The following is a 15,770-nucleotide window of genomic DNA, read 5'->3' on the forward strand; positions in this document are numbered from 1 at the left end:
ATCTCAATTCTCAGGTTGCCAATTCCCAATGTTCCAGTTTTGGTGTTAAAGACACAAATTTCTCTTCTAGCTGCTTAGACAATGAAACGATAGTAGCGAGTCATTGTTCTCTTTTGGCGACTTTGCCTTGCTCTATCTTTGAGCCTTCTTAATTCTCGATATCTACACTCACCGGCAGAGAAAACGGGCACCCCAAAAAATGGGTCATTTCCAATGTCTTGTATTTCCTAAACCTGATGTCCGATTTAAGTAATTTTTTTAATATGTTATAGCCTTATTCTTTATCAATATCGCTGTAATAATATTGTTGCTAGACAGGTACATTGTCATTGTATACAGGGTGTACGAATCAAACTGTGTTTTTTTCTCAAACTTTGGAACACCCTGTGGAATGTTCTAGCTTTTATAAAATACTAAAATTAAAACCCAACTATAGCCACAGATTTTCTTAACATTCTGTTTTTTATTCATTCGCTTATGTTGGATAATAAAAAAGTTAGGCACTTTAACAACTACCCCTGTTTTTCGTCAATACAGGGTGTTTTTCAATAAGTGCGGCAAGCTTTAAGGGGTAATTCTGCATGATAAAATAATGACAGTTTGCTTTATAAACTTATGCCCGCAAATACTTCGTTTCTGCGATAGGGTGTGTTGAAATTGTTCTTACAAACTGACGATTTATTTATTGCTCTAAAACAGTTTGTGATATGCAAATGAAATTTGGTAGATTTTAAGAGCTAGTTATTGCGCATTTTTTGGCATACAATTGAGAATTTTATATTCACCATTGGCGTGCATACGGGATATATCTAAAATATTTATACCCGTATGCACGCCAATGGTGAATATAAAATTCTTACTTATATGCCAAAAAATGCGCAATAACTACCTCTTAAAATATACCAAATTTCATTTGCATATCACAAACCGTTTTAGAGAAATACATAAATCGTCAGTTTGTAAGAACAATTTCAACACCCCCTATCTCGGAAACGAAGCTTTTGCGGGCATACGTTTATAAAGCAAACTGTCAATATTTTATCATGCAGAATTACCCCTTAAAGTTTGCCGTACTTATTTAAAAACACCCTGTATTAACGAAAAACAGGGGTAGTTGTGAAAGTGCTTAACTTTTTTATTATCCAACATAAGCGAATGAATCAAAAAACAGAATGTTAAGAAAACCTGAGGCTATAGTTTGGTTATAATTTCAGTATTTTATAAAAGCTATAACATTCCACAGGGTGTTCCAAAGTTTGAGAAAAAAACACAATTTGATTCGTACACCCTGTATACAATGACAATGTACCTGTCTAGCAACAATATTATTACAGCGATATTGATAAATAATAAGGCTATAACATATTAAAAAAATTACTTAAATCGGACATCAGGTTTAGGAAATACAAGACATTAAAAATGACCCATTTTTTGGGGTGCCCGTTTTCTCTGCCGGTGAGTGTATGTATGTAGCAAAGGTTTTTGACACAACGCCCTATGTTATGCATACAACTGCAACTATGTCCTTCTGAGACATTACTTGCTTCACAAGACCATTAATTTTTCCTCTTTGCACGTCTAATAATACCACATATAAGGCATATTTTCATTTTTGAACGCAAAAGTTAATTTCTTTAATTTCGTTCAATTTACAACTAAAGCAAAATCTATAACGTACCGAGCTGTGCAATCTGATTGTTGTATCGGTTTGTTTATTTTCAATAAAAACCTTTATTCTTCGCAACAACAAATTTGTTTAAAAGAAATAAATGTTGGTTTGAAATATATGGTGATACCATATAAATTTGGTTGTGATAATGATGGCTTGTATATTTTCTAATCATTAACTCAGCTATTAGCTGTTATAAATCACTGAAGAACGAAATAGACAAGAAGGCAAGACAAACAACGTTGGACAAATCTTTCAAGCCAGGCCCATCCTTACCAGCGAAATATGACGACAGTGATCTACAGGTTATCATTTCTTCATCGTCTTCGTATTAAAGCCATTAAAAAATATGTATGTATACCTACATACACATATTTTATGTAACACGAAGTTGTTTGTATGTATTTTATGTATCTGTACCTTGGAGGTAAACAGTCGTAACTACACTTTTTGCCGAAATGGAGTTAATACCACGCTCTTGTTGTCAGATTTTCATAGCATATTGTGGCAAAAAATCGTACATCCAGCGTTATTAGTTGCCTAGTTAAGGCGTTTAAAAACAATAGCAACTCCATTAGTCAGTTGAGGTAAACAGTAGTATATCCAGAGCAACTCCATAAATAAGTGCGTATATTAGATAGTATGCTTTCGTATGCGGTAGTGGTAAACAATCGTAGCTCCATTTTTATATTAAATGGTATTTTGAGGGTGTTAAAACGGGATAATGAAAAACAAGAGTTCTTTTTTGTTCCAAACATTGTGATTTGGTTTTTGCATTTTTAAATACGGAATATACTATTTTTGTAATCACTTACGATTTTTATTTTGCATATTACCTGTTTAAAGACATAGAGGTAAAAAGTCGTAACTCCCATTATTATACATCAGGTAAATAATTTCTTAACAATACTAATACCCAGTAATATATTTGCATTTACATATTACAATATACCAATAATGTTGAATTCGACGTAATGGAAATAATTTTTTTTTATAGTTTATTGACTAGTCTGTATGTTTTGCGCTTTCTTGCAAATGTATACATTGTGGATATACGACTGTTTACCTCTAAGGTACAGGTATGTATTTGTATGTATTTTTGTTTTACATAAAATAAAATGCCTTTTGAATGATAAACCATGTTACATATTTAAAAAATTTTGAACCGATCCCATTGAATTTGTATGGATTTGTATTAGAATAATAATTGATTCCTTACACGGCATTTCGCTTTACAGCCAAGTTTCGTGGAACGTATCTAGGCCGTAAAGCGAGGTATGGGTGTAGTTGTAAATAGCGTTTGAAGGCTATGCATATCCTGTAACTAGTACATCTACAGTGTAATTACATTCAGCACATAAATTGTTCTACAATTTGTTTTAGCTGTTTTATATTCTTTTTTACTATATTCGATTTTACTATCAATGTTTTAATTTTTTGAAGAGTAAAGCTTATAAGTGCACTGCGCAATGTTTATTTACATTAATTTCAAGGAAGATACACATTCTTTTTGTATGTTCAAATCCGAAATCAAATTTAAAACTCAAATTACACGCCCTGTATTTTTTAAGTAAATATTTAGTCAGTCATTATTAAATATTTATATATTATTGTCATATTTGTTAATATAGACGAAGCTTTCGAATATTTTAGTAATAATAATTACATATCAAGGGAAACCTCAAGAAATACGCTAAGTTTTAAGTCCACCACAACGAGGACATAAACCTAGTTTCAAAAGTTATGCATAACCTAAAATTATGCTCATTTTCATAGTTGATTTTTTCGTGAGCAGATTAACGGATTTTGCTAATTTTTTTATTATTTTAGATTTTTCTTTGGTATTTAAGCACTTGGGAAAAGGTTTACTCAAACTTCTTTTTTATACTTATACCAGGGGGAAAAAAGAAATGTTTATCATAATATGTTAAGTTTGAGACAACCTGTAGGGAGGACAAGGTACAAGTGTGAGTATACATCAAATCGTATTTTTATCTTATGTTTTGTGAACATACTGTTTTTTGAATGTCCCTGATATCTTTAAGAACAAAAGAAATAGACGTTGTAGTTTCATATTTTGTGAATATTTAATTTTTTTAGTTCCTCTGATATCTTTAAAAACAAGGAAACGAGACTGTTTTACTCTTTAATATGTATTTTAACTGACGACATGCGATACGTGAGGAGGCCATCTCTAGTGCGAAAGGAACAAAGTGTTCAAAGAAAGAAGTGCAACGTACCTCTCGCTTAAAAATCCTGTACGTGTACTTAAAGCCTGTTCACATGAGAAGCGCTTAACGCGTTTTGATAACTCGCGATTACAACTACATACATTTTACTTAAGACCGTTCACATGCTAACGCGCGTTTTAATGACCTAAAACGCGCCTAAAACAGTCTCAAGTAAAATGTAGGTGTAATCGCGCGTTATCAAAACGCGCGTTAAGCGCCTCTCATGTGAACGGGCTCTTACTCTCAAGGAAATTCCACCCAAAACCATCACAGAGCCTTCATTAAACAATCTCGTCTCTCTTATGTTGCGCTGTGCGTACCGCTCACTTGGTCGACAAATAACTCTTGAGGAGTTGACCAGAATTGTTAACATTATGTACCTTTCTGTTTTTAAAGTTTTGTTAACTGTTATTTTTTATTGTCAATTTAGTTTTGTTTCAGTTAAAACACGTAAAGTTATAGAATAAAACCGTCTATTTTCTTTGTTTTTCTAAACATATCAGGAACATTCAAAAAACAAAATATTCACAAAACGTAAGATTACAATACGATTTCAATGTATACTTATAACTTGTCATCCCTACAGGGTGTCTCAAACTTAACCTAAGAAAAACATTTCTTTTTTTTTGCCCAAATGTGTAAATATCAAAGAAAATTCTAAAATAATAAAAAAAACAGCGGAATCCGTTAATAGATTCACGAAAAAATCAACTATGAAAATGAACATAATTTTAGGTGATGCATAACTTTTGAAACTATGTGTATTTAAATGTGTCCATGATATTTGAAGAAATCTCAGGTATACGGTTGATTGATAAATGTACAAGTATATAAATATATACAACTAGGTACGGGTATATTTATCAATCAACGTTTATACAGTGTGCTAAGCCCTAACAGGGAAGTCAATTTTTGTATAGTGATCCTACACTCAAATTTATGAGCTAAAAATTAGACTTAATAGGTATATTTTTAAAATGATTACTAAATTACGTCAAATAAACATTTGTAGCACAAAATCATGTAAGAGAGGGTGCTGTTGACTATTTATATTTTTTTTTATACTATATCATAACTTTACTTAAAATAAATGTGATATTAAATATATATTTTAATAACTAAACTACTATGTGTTTTCTTCCACAATAAACCATTACCATACAAGAAACTCAACCTGATGATACGCAGAAGGATAACAACGAGAAATTGATGAATCGGATTAAGATTGCAGCGCCGCGCCAGTGCGGTATCAAATTAACCCGAACTAAGAGCCATTATAATTGTTTACATCTTGTATTTTGCATTAGTTTTATGTGTTTTTGAGTAGTTCTGTTCATTTATCTATGATTTTGGAAGCAATAAAAATGGGCGTTTTGATTTTATTTGTAGTTTTTACATCTTTTGGCAACAGTCTATTAATAATGGCTTCAATATGTTTTCAAAAATGAAACAAATATTTTTACGTACACTACCTTTATAAAGAATAAAAGACAGTATTTTTATTTATCTATTTACCTAATAATTCTACAGTATCTATCTATCTATCAGCGAGGTTCCTACAGCCTCTGCCGCTTCTCGCATTTCGACCGCCATCGTTTTCTGTCCATCCATTCGTCTTCTTTGATGGCTCTATCTTTCATGATGTGCCGTACATTTTCTTCCCAGGCAACTGAAGGTCTTCCCCTTCTTCTTCTTTGGTGTGGTATGTAATTTAAAGCTTTCTTTGGCCATCTATCTTCATTCATTCGTTTCACGTGACCATACCACACTAGTTGTCTAGTTTCAATTTTATCTACACTGGAATATACAGTATGTGTCCTCCTTCTAATATCTTCATTCCTGATGTGATCTTTTTTAGATATACCACACGCTCTCCTTAGATAATCCATTTCTACTACTTCTATTCTTTTCCTATCTTTTTTTGTCATCTGCCAAACTTCTGCCCCATAAGTCATAATAGGCTCTACCAAGGTACGATAGATTGTCAATTTCGTTTCTTGCCTTATATCTGTAGACCACAGTAGAGAGCTCAGAATGTTTACCGCTTTTTTGCCCTGCTGCGTTCTCTTTTCGATGTCTCTTTTGGTAGTGCCTTCTTTAGATATTATAGATCCGAGATATTTATATTCATTACATCTTTTCGTGGTTCTAATTTCTAACTCTGGATCTTCTTCATCATCCCCTATTTTAAGATACTCTGTCTTTGACATATTCATATTGAGGCCCCATTTTTCATATTCTTTCTTTAGTTTTCTAAACATGTAGTCCATGTCTTCCTCATCATTCGCTACGACTACCTGATCATCTGCAAAAAACAAAGTTGTTAGACATTTACCACTGCCTATGTCTATTCCCATTCGGGATACTTGTTTCCTCCACTGCTCTAGCGATGATTGAATATATATTCTAAATAAAGTCGGAGACAGACAACATCCTTGTTTAAATCCCTTTGATATAGGGAATGATTCAGATATAAAGTTTCCTTCTTTAACGACACTTCTTGCATTTTTGTATATATTTGCGATAGCATCCACATACTCTCTACTGAGACCTACCTTCGTCAATGTTTGAAACAGTTTTTTCAAAGGTACCGTATCGTATGCCTTCTCCAAATCTACAAACAATAGGTGGGTACATAGATTCCTTGCCTTCCGTTTTTCTATTACCTGCTGTAGAACGAATATATTATCAGTGCACGATCTTCCTGCACGAAATCCACTTTGTTCTTCCATGTCTTCGTATTCTGATTCTATTCTTTTCTTTATTATTCGACCGTACAACCGTTCTACAGTATGTTGACAGTAAAATACATACCTACTTACATTAAAGACTTCGATCGATAGCCCGTTGGAAACATTCCAATAAGTCTAATTCTCTCTCTTACATTTTATTTTTAAAGTTTATAAAGAATAATTGTAAAGTTATGAATACACGTTAACCGTTTTTAACCCTAAATCTGTCAAAACAAAGTTAGGTTAGTAAAAAAATATTTTGCAATTTATTTGGTCTGTATGTACCTAAGCAACAATGCTCAAAAATACGAATTTTGTAAAAAAAAACAAAATGTAACTTTTATATTGATATATTAAGTGTGTATACAGAATAAGCCAAATAAACGCGGAACATATGCAGGTAATACAGTGTATCGGAACTACATTTGAAATAGTCGACCAATATAAAAGTTTGACACACATAAATCATAGCAACTCAACTACCTGTCTCCTTTTAGGCTAAGGGCACGGCCAGACAAGCGACAATTTACGGCGCCATAAGAGCAGTAAAATGAAGCGCGAAAATGGGTCCCGCGGTGAGTGTAGTGGATGGCCAGACTGAGCTGTAAAATATCGCGAAGCAATATCGAACGGGTCCATCTTCAGCGTCGTGTCGCAAACGAATGGACCTGGGTCTAAATGTGTAGCTCATCTAGCCACAACCACGACCAAAACACTGTATTTACATCTCGCGACACGCCGTAATTTACATCCTCGTCTGGTGATGCTTTTTACTGCAGCTACTACCGCTTCATTTTACTGCTGTTACAGTGCCGTAAGAGCAGTAAAATGAAGCGGCAGTAAAAAGCATGATCAGATGGGGATGTAAATTACGGCGTGTCGCTAGATGTAAATACAGTGTTTCGGTCGTTGTTGTGGTTAATTGAGCTACAAATTTGGACCCAGGTCCATTCGTTTGCGACATGACGCCGAAGATGGGCCCGTTCGATGTTGCTGCGCGATATTTTACAGCTCAGTCTGGCCACCCACTACACATTTATGTATGTCGAATTTTTATAATGGTCGACTATTTCAAATGTAGTTCCGATACACTGTATTAACTGCGTATGTTCCGTTTTTATTTGGCTTATTCTGTATATGTCAGGGAAATAAGGCAAAAATATACCATGTTCGGGACACTTGCGCAGCGAGGTTGCAAATAGGTTTTTTGGGTACTATATACCTAATGCGTTGTAAATACAAAAATGCCCGCCACAGTTCGGACGAGAATTTTCATCATCAAACAGCCAAATTTGTCCACTGTCGGACATAGGCCTCCTCAAGATGTCTTCCACTCCAGTTCTTCGCCGTAACTCATCATTTCGTATTCTTCATTTCGTATTCTTCGTATTCTCGACGAGAATTTTAGTTATTAACAAATAAGTGTCAAAAATGGCAGTTTTTTCGTTTAAATCGCCACAGGTAAAAATACGGTAATTAAATATGTTATTTATAGTATTCTTCTTTTAATAGATGAGCAAAGGTTAAAAATGTCGAATTTTGGTCCGATCATTTGTTGCTCCGGAAATTTCAAAATAAAACTAAAATTTCGAAAATAAAAAATTTGCTATAACTTTTGCGACAATGGCCTTTAGACTTTCATATTGCACGAAAAGTTGAGTCAAACAGTCCATATAATGCACAAAAAAGTTTAAGACGCTTCGTCAATTAGTTTAAATTTTATTCAATTTGTTTATCCCAAAGAGCTTTTTTTGCAATATCATTGTTCAAAAAATAAGATATATATATAGCAGTTCTGTGGAAACCACGTAAAAGAAGAATAGTTATATTTTCAACGAATTTAAAAAAAAATCAATAAAAAGTCATTTTTATCATTCCGAAAATATTTTACTAAAGTAGTCATTTTTGGCTTATAAACAATTTTAATAACTTTGCTAATATTGACTCTAGATTAAAACTACTTTGGAATTTGAAAATCAAGTATTTTTACACGAATTTTCAAAAAAAAACTTTTCGCCTAGGTTAATTACGTTCAAAGTTAGCCACTTTTTTATTTAATTCACAACTACTTTGTTTATAAGAATTAAGCAACCTAACTAGCGCCATTTTGAAGCTCAAGGTATATAGTTTATGTGTAAAAGTTTGAGTAAACCTTAAACTTCAATAAAGTGGTTAATAAAGCTTTAAAAATGACGTCCTAACGAAATTGATCCGTGGTCGGTGGAGGGGAATTATTAAAATCCGTGCACTCAAAAAATGAAATTGATTCTTCAAACATATGCTGCGATTAATATCTCCGGAGCTTGTTGATGGATTTTGATCATAATTTTTTCAATTTGTATGTGCTCGTAGTCTTGTAGAGTACGTTATGTACACATATCCCCACCTAACATTACAAAATGTTAGGGGGAACACCCCTTACCACTCAGTGATATGAAAAATAGATTACGACCGATTCTAAGACCTACCGAATATTCATATATAATTTCATAAAAATCGGTCAAGCGGTCTCAGAGAAGTATGGCAACTAACACTGTGACAGGAGAATTTTATAGATGTAAATATATAGATATGGCTATTAAAAAATGGGGGTTGGTGATAAAACAGTAAAAATTAAGGGTTGTATGTATTTTTTAATTCTACACCATATAAAATTAAGGTAGACAATTTTGGCCAAAAAAATAAAAAAAAAAATGTCAGGGGGGCAACCCTCCTTATAATTTATGGGTATGAAAAATAGATTAAAACCTATTCTCGGTCTTACAGGATATACGTGTAAAATTTCATAAAAATCGATCTAGCCGTTTCGGAGGAGTATGGTAACTAACACTGTTACAGGAGAATTTTATGTATATAGAAGTAACTGTGAATTAAATAATAAAAGTGGCTAACTTTGACCGCATTTAACCTAGGCGAAAAGTCTTTTTTTGAAAGTTCGTGTAAAAATACGAGCTTTTGAAATACTAAAGTAGATTTACTCTACAGTCAATTTAAGCCAAAAATGGCTGTACATACTTTATTAAAATGTTTTCGGAATGATAAAAATGACTTTTGATTGATTTTTTTAAATTCTTTGAAAATATAAGTGTTCTTCTTTCATGTAGTTTCCACAGAATTGCTGAATCGTTATTATTTTCTGAACAATAATATTGCAAAAATATATTTGCTCTTTGGGATAAACAAATTGAATAAAATTTACACGAATTGACGAATCGTCTTGAAATTTTTTGTGCACGATATGTACTGGTTGTCTCAACTTTTGGTGCAATATTAAGGTCTTAAGTTCATTTTCGCAAAAGTTATAGCAAATTTTTTATTTTCGAAATTTTAGTCTTATTTTGCAATTAGCGAAACAACAAATGATCGGACCAAAATTCAAAAACTGCTATTTTGAACCTTTGCTCATCTACTAAACGATGAATGCTCTAAATAAGATATTTAATTACCCTATTTTACCTGTAGCGATTTAAACGAAAAAACTGCCATTTTTGACACTTATTTGTTAATAACTAAAATCCTCGTCCGAACTGTGACGGACATGTCCCGACAAAAACCTTATTTCTCTGGACTATGAGTGCACTGTGCTACATAGTTTATGGAACAAAAACGCCAGTATTAATAGATACATTGCCAAATTTCGAAACGAAATGAAACGCAGTTAGTACTTACATATTTCCTACTAAGATTTGAATAAAACAGTAGAAAATAGAAAACTCCTCATGTCTCTAGTGAAAATCCACAGAACAGTTTCTGCTAGTAACAAAGCATAAATGTACAACTCTACATTTGCCACACATGAGTTACGGTACAATGACCGCTATGATCCAGTATATTCTATCACTCAAATTCAATAAGAGGTTACCACCCGTCAGCATTGAACATTCTGGACTCTTGCAATACTAATTATATACTATATTATTTATCTATGTACTAATTGAGACGTACTGGAACATCAAATTCAGCATTTGTAATTATTATAAAAAAAACATGCCAAAACCACCTGAGTTTCAGTCGGATTCGTTTTCTTTGGTTTTGGGAAAAGATGAAAACTTAATTCTGGGTTCCTTTTCCCCCAAGAATTACAACGGAACACAACAATAGTAATTTCTCTTTAAAGCTAAAATAAAGTACTAAAAAAACTCGAGAACACAATATACCTTCAACGTGAAAGAAAATAAATAATGGCTCTTAGCTCGGTTACTGCAATAGCCACTAGAGGACGTATTGCTTAGGACGAAATGCCAATAGCCTGTAAGCGAAATGTCACGTGAGTTCAATGGAACAAAAGTACTTATAGTTCTGTCAGCAAACTAAGAGAGTCATTAATATTCAATTTAGTGGGGTACTATTGATAGAAATGTGTACTTAAATAAACAAGGGATTATTCCATAATGTGATTAACAACTTCAATTTCGAAAGAGTACAAAGTTTTAAGTATCTGGGGGCCGTAATCACAGCTGACAACGATGTTACTGAAGAAATAAAAGACAGAATCCAATCAGCAAATCGCTGTCTATTCGCACTGGATAAGCTTATAAAATCAAAAAATCTTACAAGAAGTTCCAAGATCATAATCGATAAATCCATCGTCAGACCTGTACTAACATATGGATGCGAAATGTGGACCATGACCAAATCAAACGAAGAAAAGCTCAGACGTTTTGAATGAAAAATACTTAGAAAAATTTTCGGACCTCACCACGACATTAACACAAACCAGTATAGGATCAGAAACAACTTCGAATTAAAAGCACTCTACAATGACACCGATATTGTCCAAGAAATTAAACCACAGCGACTAAGATGGACAGGCCACGTGCACATACTTCATAACGAGAGACTTGTAAGACTGGTATGGGAGGAGATTCCTACATGCAAAAGACCACTCGGACGTCCCAGAATGCGATGGAAAGATAACATCCAAGCAGATTTCCGAAAAATGAACATTCCATTTGACCCTAGGTTGAGGAAGACCGAAAAAATTGGAAAGTTGTACAGTCAGCCAGGACCTACCCAGGGTTGTAGCGCTACCTGATGATCATGATGATGATTATTCCATAAAATAGGTAGATTCCTACTATATTATATTGAATTTGATCTTTGGTATTTTTTATTAGGGTGTCCATGACTATTATAAACAATAGAGGACTTAGTCCATCTCCTTGTTTAATTCGCTAATCCCATTTAAACGTGCCTGTTCTTTCTCCATTTATTTGTACTTGGCCTTCTACTTCCATATAATAGATAATATATATGTAGATTTTATGACTTTTATCATCTTTTTTGGTATATTATAACTTTCCAATATTTTCCTCATTATTTCTCTGTTTATCGTATCAAATGCAGCCTTCAGATCAACGAACATGAGAAATAGTTCATCCCCTTTACGACATTGTCTCTCTATTAAATTCCTTATAATGTAGACGTTATCGTTTATTTGACGGTTTGATCTGAATGCAGCTTGTTCGTCTTCCATTTCTTTCTCCATCACTGATGTTAGACGCTTCTCTACAATTCTCGTAGGGGAAGGGCGGGCACAACGGGGTGGACGGGCAAGACGGGGTACCGCGATTGAGAACGAAACCCCCAACTCTATCTACTTTGTACCGTAACAGGTACTTGCAGGAGACGAGCCTCTGTAATTTGATCGAGTTTTAAACCGGTAGTGCAAACAATACCGTTGTAGGCGACTGAAGTGTATTGTGTGACTAACGGACGAGTAGTAGTTGTAATTGTTAAGAGCGATTTAAACTAAGGTAAGTACTGTTAGGTTATTTGCACATTATTTTTTTTTCATTTCAGCTAAACATGTACTATTTTGAGCGTAATATGTCGTAGCGGTTGTTCAAATAAACAATGTTTTAAGAATTTTTTAACACTTAACCTAAAAGTAGTGCAAAGCGGGCTAAACGGGGTAGAGTAGGGTAGGGTAAAATGGGGTACCCCATTTTGCCCTTCCTTAAATTAGATACTTTGTTTCAGATGGTGTTTAAATACAAACGTGTCACCCAGAGGCAGAGCTGGTCTACACAGTCTATGGAAGGGGCGGTCAGAGCTGTAATCAACGGCGAAATGGGACATTACCGTGCATCGGTTCAGTTTAATGTCCCACAAACCACACATACAAAGAATTTGGAATTAATAAATTATGCAAGAGATAACGGTGTAATTCTCTTATGTTACCCTCCTCACACAACTCATCGGCTGCAAGCTCTTGACGTCTCATTCATGAAGCCGCTAAGCACTTATTAGGATGACGAAGTGAGAAAATGGCTGAGAACCAATCCAGGTAGAGTAGTGACATTTCACCAACTCTCATCATTATTTAGTGCTGCTTTTATAAGGGCGGCTACAATGACAACTGCTATAAATGGGTTTAAAAAAACTGGGGTGTGGCCTGTAGACTTAGGTGTTTTTTCTGACGCAGATTTTTTGTCATCTGCAACAACTGAGATTGAAAAAAGAGAGAGAACTCCTGAACAAAATTGTGAGGTCTATCGAACTAGCAGTAAGACAAACCAGCAAACAAATAATAATCCGACGTTTTCTGATGCAGTGCCATCAACTTCAAAAGCTATTACTCAATTCGAAGAAATAACACCAAGAAAGAAAACGATACCCACCGTTAGCCCACAACCAGACACATCAAGAGCTACTGTTCCATTCGTCGAAAGAACCCCTGAAAAGAATATAACACCAATCAGCAATGCGAAGCCAGGTACCTCTAGTTCCAATGATTCAGCTTTTCCGATAGTATCACCAACCGTTTTTATGCCTATTCCGCAAGCCAGTGCTGCAACTAAACAGAGTTCACACAGAAAGGGAAAAACTGCTATTTTGACTTCTACTCCTTACAAGAAAGAGCTGGAAGACGCTTTAGAAAAAAAAAATAAGCCGAAAAGAATGCCAATGCTTGGGGTAGTAAAAAGAAAAATAGGAACCATCAAACAAACCGAGGGTATTAAAGGGAAAACTATCACGAAAAAAGTAAAAATTTCTAAAAAGTGTGATTCTTCAAGTGATAGTGAATCCTGTGCTAGTGACGCAGAGTGACTTTATTGTGGAGATCTTTATTCTACATCCTGTGAAGGATGGGCTTCATGTTCCAGGTGCATTCGTTGGGCGCATATGTCATGCGCTGGGATTGAAGAAGATGACGAAGAGATTTTTGTTTGTGAACTCTGCAAATAGGTAGTTTACGTGTTTATTGGGTTATTATGCCTTATTTTGATCCTACCCCATTTTACCCTACCTGACGGGCAAAACGGGGTAAAAGGACTTTTCTTAATTTTTTATTGTTTTCGTGTTGTATTTGTTTTTTGCTAGGAATAATTTATGTTTTTTTTGGATGTCCAAATATGCTTTTATTAATAAAATCATATGATGTTATTGTAAATATACAAATTTTTTTGTACTGATCTTTCAACCTTAAGTACCCCATTTTGCCCGCCTTTCCCCTATATACCTTGAAGCCGACCGATGACAAGCATATTGCTCTATAATTCTCGCATTCATTATGTTATCCTTTTTTGTATATTGGTAGATTGGTGTTTTTCTTCCAGTCTTCTGGGATTTTCTGTGTACTCCATGCTTCCTTCCATATCTGTAATAGCCAGTCCTCTCCTTTTTCACCCATCCATTTAATCATTTCTGGATCTATTTGGTCCTCTCCTGCATCATCATCATTCTCTTTGCCTTATCCCAATGCGGGGTCGGCTTCCCTAATTACATTTCTGCACACAATTCTATCTTGGATCATATCAATATTAATCCCCTTTACCAAGATGTCCTGCCTTATCGTCTCCCCCCAGGTCTTCTTTGGTCTTCCTCTCCTACTCCTTCCAGGAATCTGCACTTCAGCTATTCTTCCTATTGGGTGATTAACGTCTCGACGTTGAACATGACCAAACCATCTCAACCGATGCTCTCTCATTTTGGCATCAATTGGTGCCACACCTAGACTTCCCCTAATATACTCATTTCTAATTTTATCCTTCTTTGTCACTCCACTCATCCATCTAAGTATTCTCATTTCCGCCACATGCATTCGTTGTTCCTCTTTCTTTTTCACTGCCCAACATTCAGTTCCGTACATCATAGCCGGTCTTATGGCTTTTTCACTTCTTTTTATGTTTCTTGTCTTTTCCTACCCTTTTTTTTATGTTTTATAGAATTTTCCCTTTAACTTGATTGGAATTTTTCTGTCACACAACACACCACTCGCTTCCTTCCACTTCATTTATCCAGCCCTAATTCTACTGCATGCATCTCCATCTATTTCTCCAGTACTCTGTAATACCGATCCCAGGTACTTAATACTATTGCTTTTGACAATCATTTCACCATCTAAAGATACCATTGTATTTGTAGTAACTCCATATTTAAATGAACATTCTAAATACTCTGTTTTTGTACTACTAAGTTTTAAACCTTTTTCCTCCAGAGCTTGTCTCCACTGTTCCAGTTTTTGTTCTAAGTCTCTTTCACTATTTCCTACTAACACGACATCATCAGCATACATTAAGCAGCATGGAATGTTACCCTGTAGCTTCGCTGTTATCTGGTCCAAAACTAATGAGAATAAATAAATATGCACTAAGGCTAGCACTCCATTTGCGATTTGTAGTCGCGCGATTGTTTTGTCGCAAAGATTCAACACATTGTTTCAAATACAAGTCAATCCATCTGCGACTAAATAATCACAGCGATAAAGAAAACGCAACTTGTCCTATTTTTACCGCGACGCGATAGTCGCTCTATGAAATGAATCATACGGACAAGCATAGACATGCATTGAGATTGTTTAGTCGTAAATGGTTGAAATTCGCAAATAGTCCAGGGCGCATCTGTTTTGAGATGGACGTTGAGAGGTGACTCAAATTTTTTTGCAGAAATTGCTTGAAAATAAATCAAATAATAATATTTGAGTTATCCTCCCTCTCAAAAAGGTCCGGAACATTGTTTAAATAATCAAAATGTCAAAAAATTAAGGAAAAATTCGATTTTTTTTTCGTTTTTTGATTATAACTGTAAAAGTATTCATTTCAGAGAAAAGTTTTACTGACATAAAAGTTGCGTAATTAAATTTCCTACAACATAGAATTGGTTAAGAATTTTAAAAATAGTCACCCTTGTTGC

This window comes from Diabrotica virgifera, chromosome 10 (genome assembly GCF_917563875.1).
Source record: "Diabrotica virgifera virgifera chromosome 10, PGI_DIABVI_V3a".
Taxonomy (NCBI): Eukaryota; Metazoa; Arthropoda; class Insecta; order Coleoptera; family Chrysomelidae; genus Diabrotica; species Diabrotica virgifera.